Source organism: Neoarius graeffei, chromosome 3 (assembly GCF_027579695.1).
Source record: "Neoarius graeffei isolate fNeoGra1 chromosome 3, fNeoGra1.pri, whole genome shotgun sequence".
Classification (NCBI taxonomy): domain Eukaryota; kingdom Metazoa; phylum Chordata; class Actinopteri; order Siluriformes; family Ariidae; genus Neoarius; species Neoarius graeffei.
Window position 1 is genome coordinate 71,263,964 of NC_083571.1, and position 12,319 is coordinate 71,276,282.

A 12,319-nucleotide genomic window follows, 5' to 3' on the forward strand; every position below is an offset into this window, starting at 1 on the left:
GTATGGAGTTTGCATGTTCTCCCTGTGTCCACGTGGGTTTCCTCCGGGTGCTCCGGTTTCCCCCACAGTCCAAAGACATGCAGGTTAGGTTAACTGGTGACTCTAAATTGACCGTAGGTGTGAATGTGAGTGTGAATGGTTGTCTGTGTCTATGTGTCAGCCCTGTGATGACCTGGCGACTTGTCCAGGGTGTACCCCGCCTTTCACCCGTAGTCAGCTGGGATAGGCTCCAGCTTGCCTGCCACCCTGTAGAAGGATAAAGCGGCTACAGATAATGAGATGTATAACTGAAGAAAAAGTCAAATGCTGCTTATTAATTCCAGAAACAAATGTATTTAGCTCTGAGGTAAAGCTGTGGAAACTCCCAATAATTCACACAATGAAAAGCTGACAGTCTATCAGTAATAAACACTGACATCTAGTGGTCCTTAAATTACTCTATATTTAGTTTCTTTTATGTTTTGTCGAAATCACGTACAGTATCATGTGCTTTGTCGGCAATGTGTTACTGATCTCATGTGCACAGTGCTGATGTATGACCTTTTTGTGTTTAATACTGAACCTAGTTTGTATCTGTATCCATTAATGCTGTCACAAATATTATCATGGGATCGCCATCTAAGTCTTGTTCTTTGGACCCACTACCGTCTACACTCCTAAAGAAATTTATTAGCAAGTTGTCATCTCCCATTACTAAAACTATTAATACGTCACTACAACAAGGAGAATTTCTATCAAGCCTTAAGCATGGACTAATTACTCCACTGTTCAAGAATGATCATCAGGTTTCTAACCGGATGTTTAATTTAATTATTCAATCCCAAACTGGGCAGAAGCAAAACCTTTTAAAAGGCCATTAAAAAAAAGAAAAAAAAATCACAAAAGCAGGAATTTACATGTTTCCATTTTTATTGCAGGAGAAACTGCAAACACTGCATTCTCTCTGACTGATAATACAAACTCTCTGCAGCTTCGGTCTCTTCCGGTTATAAATACCCTGAAACATTTTCTGATGAGCTTGCCTTTTAGCTGGTCATGATTATATAATGACAGCATGCAAATATTACACTAATATTAAACACTGATGCCTGAAGACATGCCCCAACCCTGCAGGATTTCTCAGCACAACTCGTGAAAATAATTAAAAGGATATTGTGATGTGATGAATTATATGGATCACTTCACATGTGAATACACCACTGAGTCAGGCTCTGCTTCAACAGGCGTTATTCTCGAGTTTTCTTCCTGCAGAGACACAACAGTATATTTCAGTATCGGAATCAGGGTGAGACGTCATCACTCCTGTGGAACTAATGTGACTATTTTTTTTTTTAAACCAAATCCTCTAAAGCAGTGGTTCTCAAACTTTTTTCACCAAGTACCAGCTCAGAAAATACTTGGCTCTCCAAGTACCACCATAATGACCAACATTAAAATACAGTAGCATAGTAGGTCTAAGTATTAATTAAAAACAAGGCGGTTTTATTTAACAAGTATATTTAATATTGTTGGCCACTGTAACATTACACACAGTACTTTGAACAGTAACACTGTGTTTAAATATAGGAAAATAAAACACTGTCCTTAAATAATGAATCAAATAAAATTAATTGCACATAAAAGTAAAATAAACATTGTACTAAAATAAATCAAGCTGTATGGTAAAATATCTACTGTTCTTAATGCGCTCAATCAGTGTCTTTTTAACATCGTCAGCCATGTCATTTATTCTCCTTGACACGGTGTCATTTGAAAGCGGCACCAAGTTTAACTCTCTGGCAGCTTTCTCTCCACACATGATACGTGTCATCTCTTTGGCTAATGGTAAACACAGCAGTTCCCCGATTGTGTGCGGCTTACCGGCTCTGGCGATCAGGAGGCTGGCACGATATGAAGCTTCCTGTGCTTTGGCTACGGGTGTACCATAGGACAGAATGGTGGACTTGGACTGCTTCAGTTCATCACGTTTTCGTAAAAAAAATCCATTGGTTTGTCCTTTAGTGCTGTGTGTTTGGTTGTAAGATGCCGTTTGAGATGCGACGGTTTCATGGACTCATTGCTCAGAACGTCCCCGCATACAACACACTGCGGCCTGGGCGGCTCCTCTGTCCCGCTCCAAATGAATCTCAGTTTTATGTATTTTTCGTCAGACTTCCTCCTCACTGGTTTCTGCCGTTTGCTAGCAGTTCTGGGGCTGGTTTTGCCACTGTCGTTAGCATCTGCGCTCGGGTCACACACGTCCTCTTCAGTTCTCCCTCTCTCCTGATCCACGCTCCCATTCGCGGATTTAAGCCACGACAGTAATTTTGTCCTACTCGTCATAATTAGCAAAGCCACCTCCACCTTTTCCCATCACAGCCTAGTCTACCAATGGCGGATAACCGTCTGTCAGCAGAACCGGCGGGAATGCGTACGTACGTAGCGTATGGCTACCCAGAAGCACTTGCAAACTTTTTTAAATTATTAACTTAATTTGTATTTACTTTCATTTTCTTGTCATCGGTTGATAAGATATTTTCATCCATTCGGATATTATGGATAGTATTTCACTTTTTTTAAATTTATATTTAATTAAGTGATTCTTTGGCGTACCACTAGAATGGAGCCCGCGTACCACAGTTTGAGAATCACTGCTCTAAAGTATTCCACATCATGAGCAATTTCAGAAGTTTTATTTAGATATTTACCTCTTTAACTCTCTCTGCACTGTGAGCTGAAATTTTCACATCAGTGTAAGTCAGTTCCTCAGTTTCAGACACTAAAGACACAAATGTGATTTAAATTGTATGAAACACAGCTAATGTAAAAACTGAACACATGAACAGAAAGATGCATTACTTACCTTTTTGCTTTTTCAGCCAAATCCACACAAATGCTAATATTATGATTAATAACCCCAGAAGTCCAACAGATATCAGGGCAGGAAGCAGTGAACGGGAACGATCAGTTTCTTCTGTGAAGATAATGATGTATTCAATTATATAAATTATTTTCTCGATATGATACAGACATAAGACGATATGGCTGGGCGATATGACAAAAACATCACATCATGTATTCAGTTATCGCAGAGACTCCAACTCTCCCGCCATGGGCGGGAGATCTCCCGCTTTAGGGAACATTTAGAAAATCCTCCTGACCTCCCGCTGACAACATAAAAATCTCCCGCCCGCCCTTACTACATATGATTAGTTTTAAAAATATATAATTTGATCATGGCCGTAGCCAGCTACGAGGCCCCCGAGGCCCGGACCTCGGTCATTTTTAAGAGCTGAAAATAAATTTGTATGCTAAATATTCAACTGCATAAAAAATAAAGAATAACATTAAAACGTCTCCGTAAAACGTGCATTGTTAATTATGTTAAACGTTGATTCTGTCTTCTGTGTCCGTTTCATGTGTGCAGCTCAGGTGGATAAGGTGCCATACCATAAATCCGGGGTCCTGGGTTCGATTCCGACCTGAGGTCGTTTCCCAGTCCCTCCCCCCCTCTCTCTCCCACTCATTTCCTGTCTCTACACTGTCCTATCCAATAAAGGTGAAAAAAGCCCCCCAAAAATCTTAAAAAAACAATAGTGAGATTGGATCATATCACTCAGCCCTACATAAGACTTGAACTAATCCCATGATATTTTGATTCCTGCCTCAAATCCATGAGAAACCTGTAACATGATGCTGCACTTGATTAATATTCCATTGCGTGTATTTTCTATGGTATTGTTATTAACTCCACTGAATGTGTTCATGGAGCAAAGCTCACTGAGACTTTCACACTGAAACCTTTAAACTAGTGAATTTCTTTCACCAACCAGACTCACAGACCATCACTAATGAATTTATTTTACATCTTAATCTTCAGGGTCAGTCTATGAAAATGTGCTATTTTGTGTCCCTCACACAAAATCTACCCATATAAGCTGTATTAACAACAAAATATTTAAAAACGTAGTTGGTATGATATGGTAAACAAATATCTTCATTTTAAATATTCATTAAATATCTCTCATCTCATCTCATTATCTCTAGCTGCTTTATCTACAGGGTCGCAGGCAAACCAGAGCCTATCCCAGCTGACTACGGGCAAAAGGCAGGGTACACCCTGGACAAGTCACCAGGTCATCACAGGGCTGACACATAGACACAGACAACCATTCACACTCACATTCACACCTACGGTCAATTTAGAGTCGCCAGTTAACCTAACCTGCATGTCTTTGGACTGTGGGGGAAACCAGAGCACCCGGAGGAAACCCACGCGGACAACATGCAAACTCCACACAGAAAGGCCCTCGCCGGCCACGGGGCTCAAACCCAGACCTTCTTGCTGTGAGGCGACAGTGCTAACCACTACACCACCATGCCACCCTCATTAAATATTCATACATTTTTTTTTATTTTAAAGATTTTGTATTGTATACCTGTTAAATATGGTAAAAATGGCTATCCCTTGGTAACATTTCTTATATTGCAACAGGCTTTTAGAGAGGATAAAATCAAATTATCTGAAAAAAACTTTCATGTATGAAAAGCCTCAATTGTTAGTTAACATATGACCCTTTTTTTATTCTTGACCTTTTTGGAATATTGAAGAAAATAATATTTTAGTACTGTCCCTATGTGTTATGTCAAATGCGTTACTTTGGATAAACGCCCCCAGGGACAATGCACTATCCCAGAAGTGACATAATTTTCAGGATGTGACATCATCTGCCTTTTATCAGGAAGCTGCCAAACAGAGAAGTAAGTGTTCCTCACTTTTAATGAATTTTTATTGAGTTGTGTTTAGTTTGACTGAAGGGGACGGTCATAGTGTGTCAAAATGCGTTACCATAATATCATGTTTTAAAAAGTTAAACATTTTAAATTAAAATGTACATATAAACAATCACTTTAGCATGTCTAGAATGTACACCATGTGGTGTCATGGTGTGAACCACATAGCTAGTAATGGCTGCCAAAAGCATATTTCGTCAAACCTGTTACTGTCAAACCTGTTACTATTAACCCTTTCCCTGCCATGTCCCCATGTTTATTGTGTGTCCAAACCAGAATTATTTATACAATCAATTATTAATCTTATTTATATTAAGAATAGCATGTTTTGTCCCTAAATGTTTGTAAGCTTATTATAATATGTATATCGCAAATTAATACCGATGTGTATAGACCTGATATAGTACCGTCTTCTTCAAATCATTCAAATATACGTCAAAATATGAAATAACCTAATGTAAACAAGAAAGGTGATTTAATATGCATTTGTATTTTACATGCTTTTGTTAGGATGCCTCTTTCTGCAGCAGAGAAACAGCGCCGATACAGGCAGCGTAGGGATGCTGATCCTGAGAAAAGAAAAAAGCATTTAGAAAAAGAGAGGGAAAGATTGAGGAAGGACAAGGATGCCTCCATGGAGGATTTTCAAGGTACAATGTGTAATGTTTTCAGTTGTCTGATAACAAAATCAATATTTCCATTCATAAAATCCATGTTTGGCATGGGCGATTGCTCTAAGACAACGAGGGAGGCTCAGCCTCCTCTAAAAATGACGAACATCGTAGTGGATGAATTGCGCTAGGCTTATGTTATAGCCGACCTTATAACATTGCTATTTCAGATCCAGAATCATAGAAATATATGTGCTCAACCCAACTACAGTGCAAAATCATCCCGTTATAACTTTCCCCAGTTCGCCTAATGTGTGCGTGAGTTTTTCGCCCTCGTGACAGCGCGATGCAGCCCAGCCTCAGTGGACTTCAATGGCATTTGGGAGCTATGCGCTTTTCAAAATCAAAATGCAAGACAGTTATTGGACAAATACTGTGAAAACGCCCACCCCACGGACTCCCAGCCTCACAGTGGGAGGGACATGGCAAAGCTTTCCGCGAGGAGACTGGTGATTGGTGAAAGCGGCCAGATATTTTCTTTGATTGACAGCTTGTTTCAAATATAGACAGGCAGCGGTGAATCTCAGTTCAGTCCCATGCGGATTCGCAAGTGCTGTGGTGTATTGTAAGAGATCAGCTTACATTTCAATTTCATTCATTACATACGGTTTCTACCAGCTTTTTTAGTTTGTATATATTTTCATTGTAAATAAAGTGTAAATATAGTGTTGTCAAGTTTGCTATCTTAGTTCCAGAAATTTCGTTTATTTCAGTGACTGAACTTGAACTTGAGGGGGCTAGTCAGCTAGCAAGAAAGCTGCGCACGGATGCCAAGCATTGCTGATTTAATTTTGGTGAAGCCATTTGCCAGTCTTCCTTTCGAGGAAAAAATTTAAATTAAAGAGCAGGGTAGAGCAATGCCTCAAATTGACTTGGTGAAAAAGGTAGGGAATAATACTCGTTCCTTTCAGCTCTCCTGGTACGAGAAAGTGAATTGGCTAACAGCAAGTGACCCACATCAACAACAGTAAATAGGCTACTTTAGTAATATGTCATGGATGGACCAAAAATATAGAATCTATTTAAAATGTTTATGCTGAGTATATTATATTGGAATATATATTTCTCTGGATATGAATTAAACACAGCTACAATTTGGAAAACAATTTTGTTTTTTAAACAAAAACACAGCCGAGAACATTTCACACTACAGACCTGGATTAAAAGTGAAGGGTTATCAAAATTGTCAATAAAACATTTCTCAGTCAAAATAAGTAAAATATAGGGAAAGTGTCATTGAATGAAATGTGTGGCACCCAGCTCTATGTTTGGCTCCCCAAGGTCAGTGCTTGTGCCTATTCCAGAACACTCTGCTGTCACTGCTGAGGTTCCTGACAAAGAGCTGCTTTCAATAATGATCAATTTTTAAACAACATGCCACAGTTTTAAAATATAAAATGTTAAAATATACCCCCAACACCACCATCATGTATATTGGACAGTAGGCTAATGGGCCAAAAGAACCTGTTATTTCACAGTTTGTGACCCTGCCAACAATCAGCCAGATCAGAGACAAGAGTATGGGCAAAATTGATGTGTTTTTTCTTTTTTCTTTTAAAATCTGGAAATATCGTAACCGACCAGCCTCCCTTGTTTGAAAGACTAACAGCCGCCACTGATGTTTGGGTATGTCATTTGTCATTGTAATTACTTTGGAGATCCACTAATGTTAATAAAAATAACTGTTTTACATGTATTAAGTGTCAGTGTTCATTTCCATAATTTTCTATGCCAAATCCACTTACATACAGTTTAAAAATGAACACGTCTCCTGAGCACGTATTCTATTGTCAATTGCATTACTTTTAGAATACTCTCTCTATATATATAATAAATAGAAAAAAGGCAAATGTAAATAACCTATTTTAATGTTAAGTAAAATATAACAATACCCCCTTGAGTATATAGGATATGATTTTAATTATATTACTTTTTTCATGATTTTTTTCCTAAAAAGTAACATACAGTGGCTTGGCCGATATGCATTTGAGCAATTCCATCCAGATAAAACAAATTTATTCCTTGTTATTTTCATTTCTTAACACTCTCAATGTAAACAGGGATGATATATCTTTCATAATATACCAGATTTATTCTGAAGTGTCACTTCAAATACTTATTTAATACGAGTTGGTGTTGGTAACGCGATTGACAAAACACATGTGCATGTTGATTATTTTAGGGAAATAAATTAATAAATAAGATAGCCTGAGATGGCACCAGTGTTGTTTTCGTCAACAATGACGAAATTATTTTGTTAACGCACCTTTTTTTATGACTAAAACGAGACAGTGACGAGCTAAACATAACTCTTTGATCATGAAAATATGACGAGACGTATCTGTTTTCATAGACGAGACGAGACGAAAATGTTAGTGGGTTGGCTATAGGGCTATCAAAATGCATGGCGTTTCCTCCAACGGCGCGTGCAACCTGTCTGCCAAATGCTGAAAATATCAGCAATGCACTGCATCCTGTCCTTGTTTGGCCATGCCCACCAGGCACAGTGCACACAGTTCATGGACCATGGCGGCGTCAACGCCAGCACAAGGGCTTGGTGGGCGGAAAAGACGCGATGATTTATGGACATACTTTACATACAGTGGGGCAAAAAAGTATTTAGTCAGCCACCAATTGTGCAAGTTCTCCCACTTAAAAAGATGAGAGAGGCCTGTAATTTTCATCATAGGTACACTTCAACTATGAGAGACAGAATGGGGGGAAAGAATCCAGGAAATCACATTGTAGGATTTTTAATGAATTAATTGGTAAATTCCTCGGTAAAATAAGTATTTGGTCACCTACAAACAAGCAAGATTTCTGGCTCTCACAGACCTGTAACTTCTTCTTTAAGAGGCTCCTCTGTCCTCCACTCGTTACCTGTATTAATGGCACCTGTTTGAACTCATTATCAGTGTAAAAGACACCTGTCCACAACCTCAAACAGTCACACTCCAAACTCCACTATGGCCAAGACCAAAGAGCTGTCAAAGGACACCAGAAACAAAATTGTAGACCTGCACCAGGCTGGGAAGACTGAATCTGCAATAGGTAAGCAGCTTGGTGTGAAGAAATCAACTGTGGGAGAAATTATTAGAAAATGGAAGACATACAAGACCACTGATAATCTCCCTCGATCTGGGGCTCCATGCAAGATCTCACCCCGTGGGGTCAAAATGATCACAAGAACGGTGAGCAAAAATCCCAGAACCACACGGGGGGACCTAGTGAATGACCTGCAGAGAGCTGGGACCAAAGTAACAAAGGCTACCATCAGTAACACACTACGCCGCCAGGGACTCAAATCCTGCAGTGCCAGATGTGTCCCCCTGCTTAAGCCAGTACATGTCCAGGCCCGTCTGAAGTTTGCTAGAGAGCATTTGGATGATCCAGAAGAGGATTGGGAGAATGTCATATGGTCAGATGAAACCAAAATAGAACTGTTTGGTAAAAACTCAACTTGTCGTGTTTGGAGGAGAAAGAATGCTGAGTTGCATCCAAAGAATACCATGCCTACTGTGAAGTATGGGGGTGGAAACATCATGCTTTGGGGCTGTTTTTCTGCAAAGGGACCAGGACGACTGATCCATGTAAAGGAAAGAATGAATGGGGCCATGTATCGTGAGATTTTGAGTGAAAACCTTCTTCCATCAGCAAGGGCATTGAAGATGAAATGTCGCTGGGTCTTTCAGCATGACAATGATCCCAAACACACCGCCCGGGCAACGAAGGAGTGGTTTCGTAAGAAGCATTTCAAGGTTCTGGAGTGGCCTAGCCAGTCTCCAGATCTCAACCCCATAGAAAATCTTTGGAGGGAGTTGAAAGTCCATGTTGCCCTGCGACAGCCCCAAAACATCACTGCTCTAGGGGAGATTTGCATGGAGGAATGGGCCAAAATACCAGCAACAGTGTGTGAAAACCTTGTGAAGACTTTACAGAAAACGTTTGACCTCTGTCATTGCCAACAAAGGGTATATAACAAAGTATTGAGATGAACTTTTGTTATTGACCAAATACTTATTTTCCACCATAATTTGCAAATAAATTCTTTAAAAATCAGACAATGTGATTTTCTGGATTTTTTTTTCTCATTTTGTCTCTCATAGTTGAGGTATACCTATGATGAAAATTACAGGCCTCTCTCATCTTTTTAAGTGGGAGAACTTGCACAATTGGTGACTGACTAAATACTTTTTTGCCCCACTGTATAATCCAGCAGAAAATAAAACGGAATGCCTTGTAGTGGGAGACAGAGGTACACGCTGAGGCTATAAAGTACGTGGCAAGAATACGACCGACCTCAAGAGTCATCTAAAGCTCACCATGCTGCTATTTGCTGCACCCAAAGAAGTGTGCGATTGGGCGGTTGGAAGTACAGTATCTGGGTTTCCACTTGGGCAATGGGCAGGTGCGTCCCCAAATTAATAAGACAGCAGTGATTGCGGCCTGCCCAAGGCCCAAGACCAAAAAGGGGGTGAGACAGTTCCTGGGGCTGGCTGGCTACTATCGTAGGTTTATATCTAATTATTCGGACTTCACCAGCCCACTGACTGATCTCACTAAAAAGGACGGAGTGGACAGAGCAATGCTAGCGGGCTTTCTCGGAGGTAAAGGCTGCACTGTGTGGGGGACCACTGTTACACTCCCTTGACTTTTCTCTCCCCTTTATTTTGCAGATGGACGCATTGGACAGAGAGCTGGGGGCAGTTCTGTCTCAGGAGGTGGAGGGGGAGGAACGTCCAGTGCTGTCCATCAGCCGGAAGCTGTCGGTGCGCGAGGGCAGGTACAGCACGATAGAAAAGGAATGCCTCGCCATCAAGCGGGCGGTCCTCACCCTCTGCTACTACCTGCTGGGGCACCCTTTCACCCTCTGTTCAGACCACGCACCCCTGCAGTGGCTCCACCACATGAAGGATGCCAACGCGCAGATCACCCGTTGGTATCTGGCACTCCAGCTGTTTAAGTTTGAGGTGGTCCACAGGCCGGGGGCGCAGATGGTCGTGGCGGATTTCCTCTCCCGCCAAGGGGGGGGAGTCGGCTGCAGGCCGGATGGCTCCCCGGCCTGAGTCGGGCGGTGGGGGTATGTCGCAGTGGGGGTATGTAGCAGTGGGGGTGTGGTTAAGCATCGGTCTGTGAATGGAGGGCGGAGTCAGGGAAGGTAAGTGGTAGAATCACTGCAGCTGATGGGAATTAACCTGTGTTTGTATGTCTTCCCCAGTGAACGTGCCCTATAAGGAGGTAGGGGTGTGCAAAAATATCGATACGGCGATATATCGCGATACTTTGTCTTCTGATTCGATATCGATGCTCAAAATTTGAATATCAATATTTTTTCAAATAATAAATCATGTTTCAGACGGGTTGTAAATCCAGTACGACTTCCGCACCTCCGCTCCGCGAGGTGTCGCTGTGCCGCTCCCTCACTGCAAGGCACTCTTCATCGTCTCTTTTTTCCCCGGCGGTTGCAGTGAGGAAAAAAAACAAGCAAGCATGGCTGTTAACGTAAACCTAGAGACGCCGCCGAACTTTAAGGCAGATGTTTGGAGGCACTTTGGATTCCAAAGGAAAGGAGAAAAAAAAACAGTGAGCTGGACAAAGAGTACGCACTCTGCAAAACCTGTTTCGCTCCAATTAGATATTCAGGTAACACAACAAACTTGCAAACTTACTTAGCACGACACTACCCCGACATATTAGCTCAGCCGGAGCCGCCGAAACCCGACCCGAAGCAAACTACACTGGACAGTGCCAAAGTCCTCCCGTCTACTTCAGTGATGTGTGACTTACTGTAACTGTGAACTTAATTTTGTCATTTAAGGCCAAAGGCAAGAAGCTGCACTTTATCTTGCATTTTCAATTTTAGTGTGTGTGAGACACTGCATTTTATTTTGAGTATTTACTCTAAGTTCAGAAGAAACATGATTCACTGAGGTTTCAGTTCAGTTTCAGTGTGTGGACACTGACCCACACTGCACTTTGTTTCATAATTGTGCTCAGGGAGACTAAGATGCCCACTGCACTTTTTCAATGTGTTTCAGACAGTGTGTTGTTCCTGCAAAATAAGCACAAGTTAAATGTTCTCAGGTATATGTTCTCAAGTTTACAAAGAACAAATTGATATTAGTGTTAGCACTGAAATGTATGTGCAGTCTGCAGTGCAAGTTTTAAGTTTTCATAAAACAATTTGATTCTGCTTGTTAAGTAGCACTGATGTGTCCATGCTTACAGAAAAGTTGATAATACTAGCACAGAAATGGGAATTTTCTGTATGTTGTAGTGAAGCAACTCTTGGTTTTACCAGCAGTGGAATAGAGACAAATATATGTCTGGCAAGAGTGTGTAGTTATGTATGTGAAATGTAATTTTACAGTGGTCAATAAATTCTGATTTTCTTCAGTGACACAGATATCGTGATGTGGTTGAAATTTCTTGCAATATATCGATTATCGCAGAATCGCTGTACCGTGATATTATCGTTATCGTGGGCAAAATATCGCCATAGTATCGTATCGTGAGGTATCTGGTGATACCCAGCTGTAATAAGAGGAGAGGGAGAGCAAACAAAGGGAGCTCTCCGCCAACCCGAACACTGGTGTGCGTGCGTGTGTGGCTGGGAGAGTGAATGTGGAACGCTGAAAAGAGAGAAAATAAAGAGTTTTATAAGAATTCAGTTCTGGCCTGCCGTGCTTCTGTGCTCCACCCACCTGCTCAGATTTTACATCCCGTTATCCACAAATCAATACAATGACCATATCAGATGCTTTTAGGATCTAAAAACCCTGTGTGACTGGAAGCAATAAAAACCCACCATGCACCAGAATAACCAGGGGAACACAAAACTCACATCTCATCATCTCTAGCCGCTTTATCCTGTT

At 41.1% G+C, this 12,319-nt stretch overlaps 1 long non-coding RNA gene across 1 annotated transcript; it reads right to left on the reverse strand.

Moving 5' to 3' along the window:
- Window positions 1–1,034: 1,034 nt before the first annotated feature.
- LOC132882884 (uncharacterized) lies at window positions 1,035–2,950 on the reverse strand. The gene is made up of 3 exons (XR_009654259.1): window positions 2,843–2,950; window positions 2,688–2,758; window positions 1,035–1,245 (listed from the first exon to the last, which is right to left on the reverse strand). It is a non-coding gene; the product is annotated as an uncharacterized LOC132882884 (long non-coding RNA).
- Between the last annotated feature and the right edge of the window lie 9,369 nt (window positions 2,951–12,319).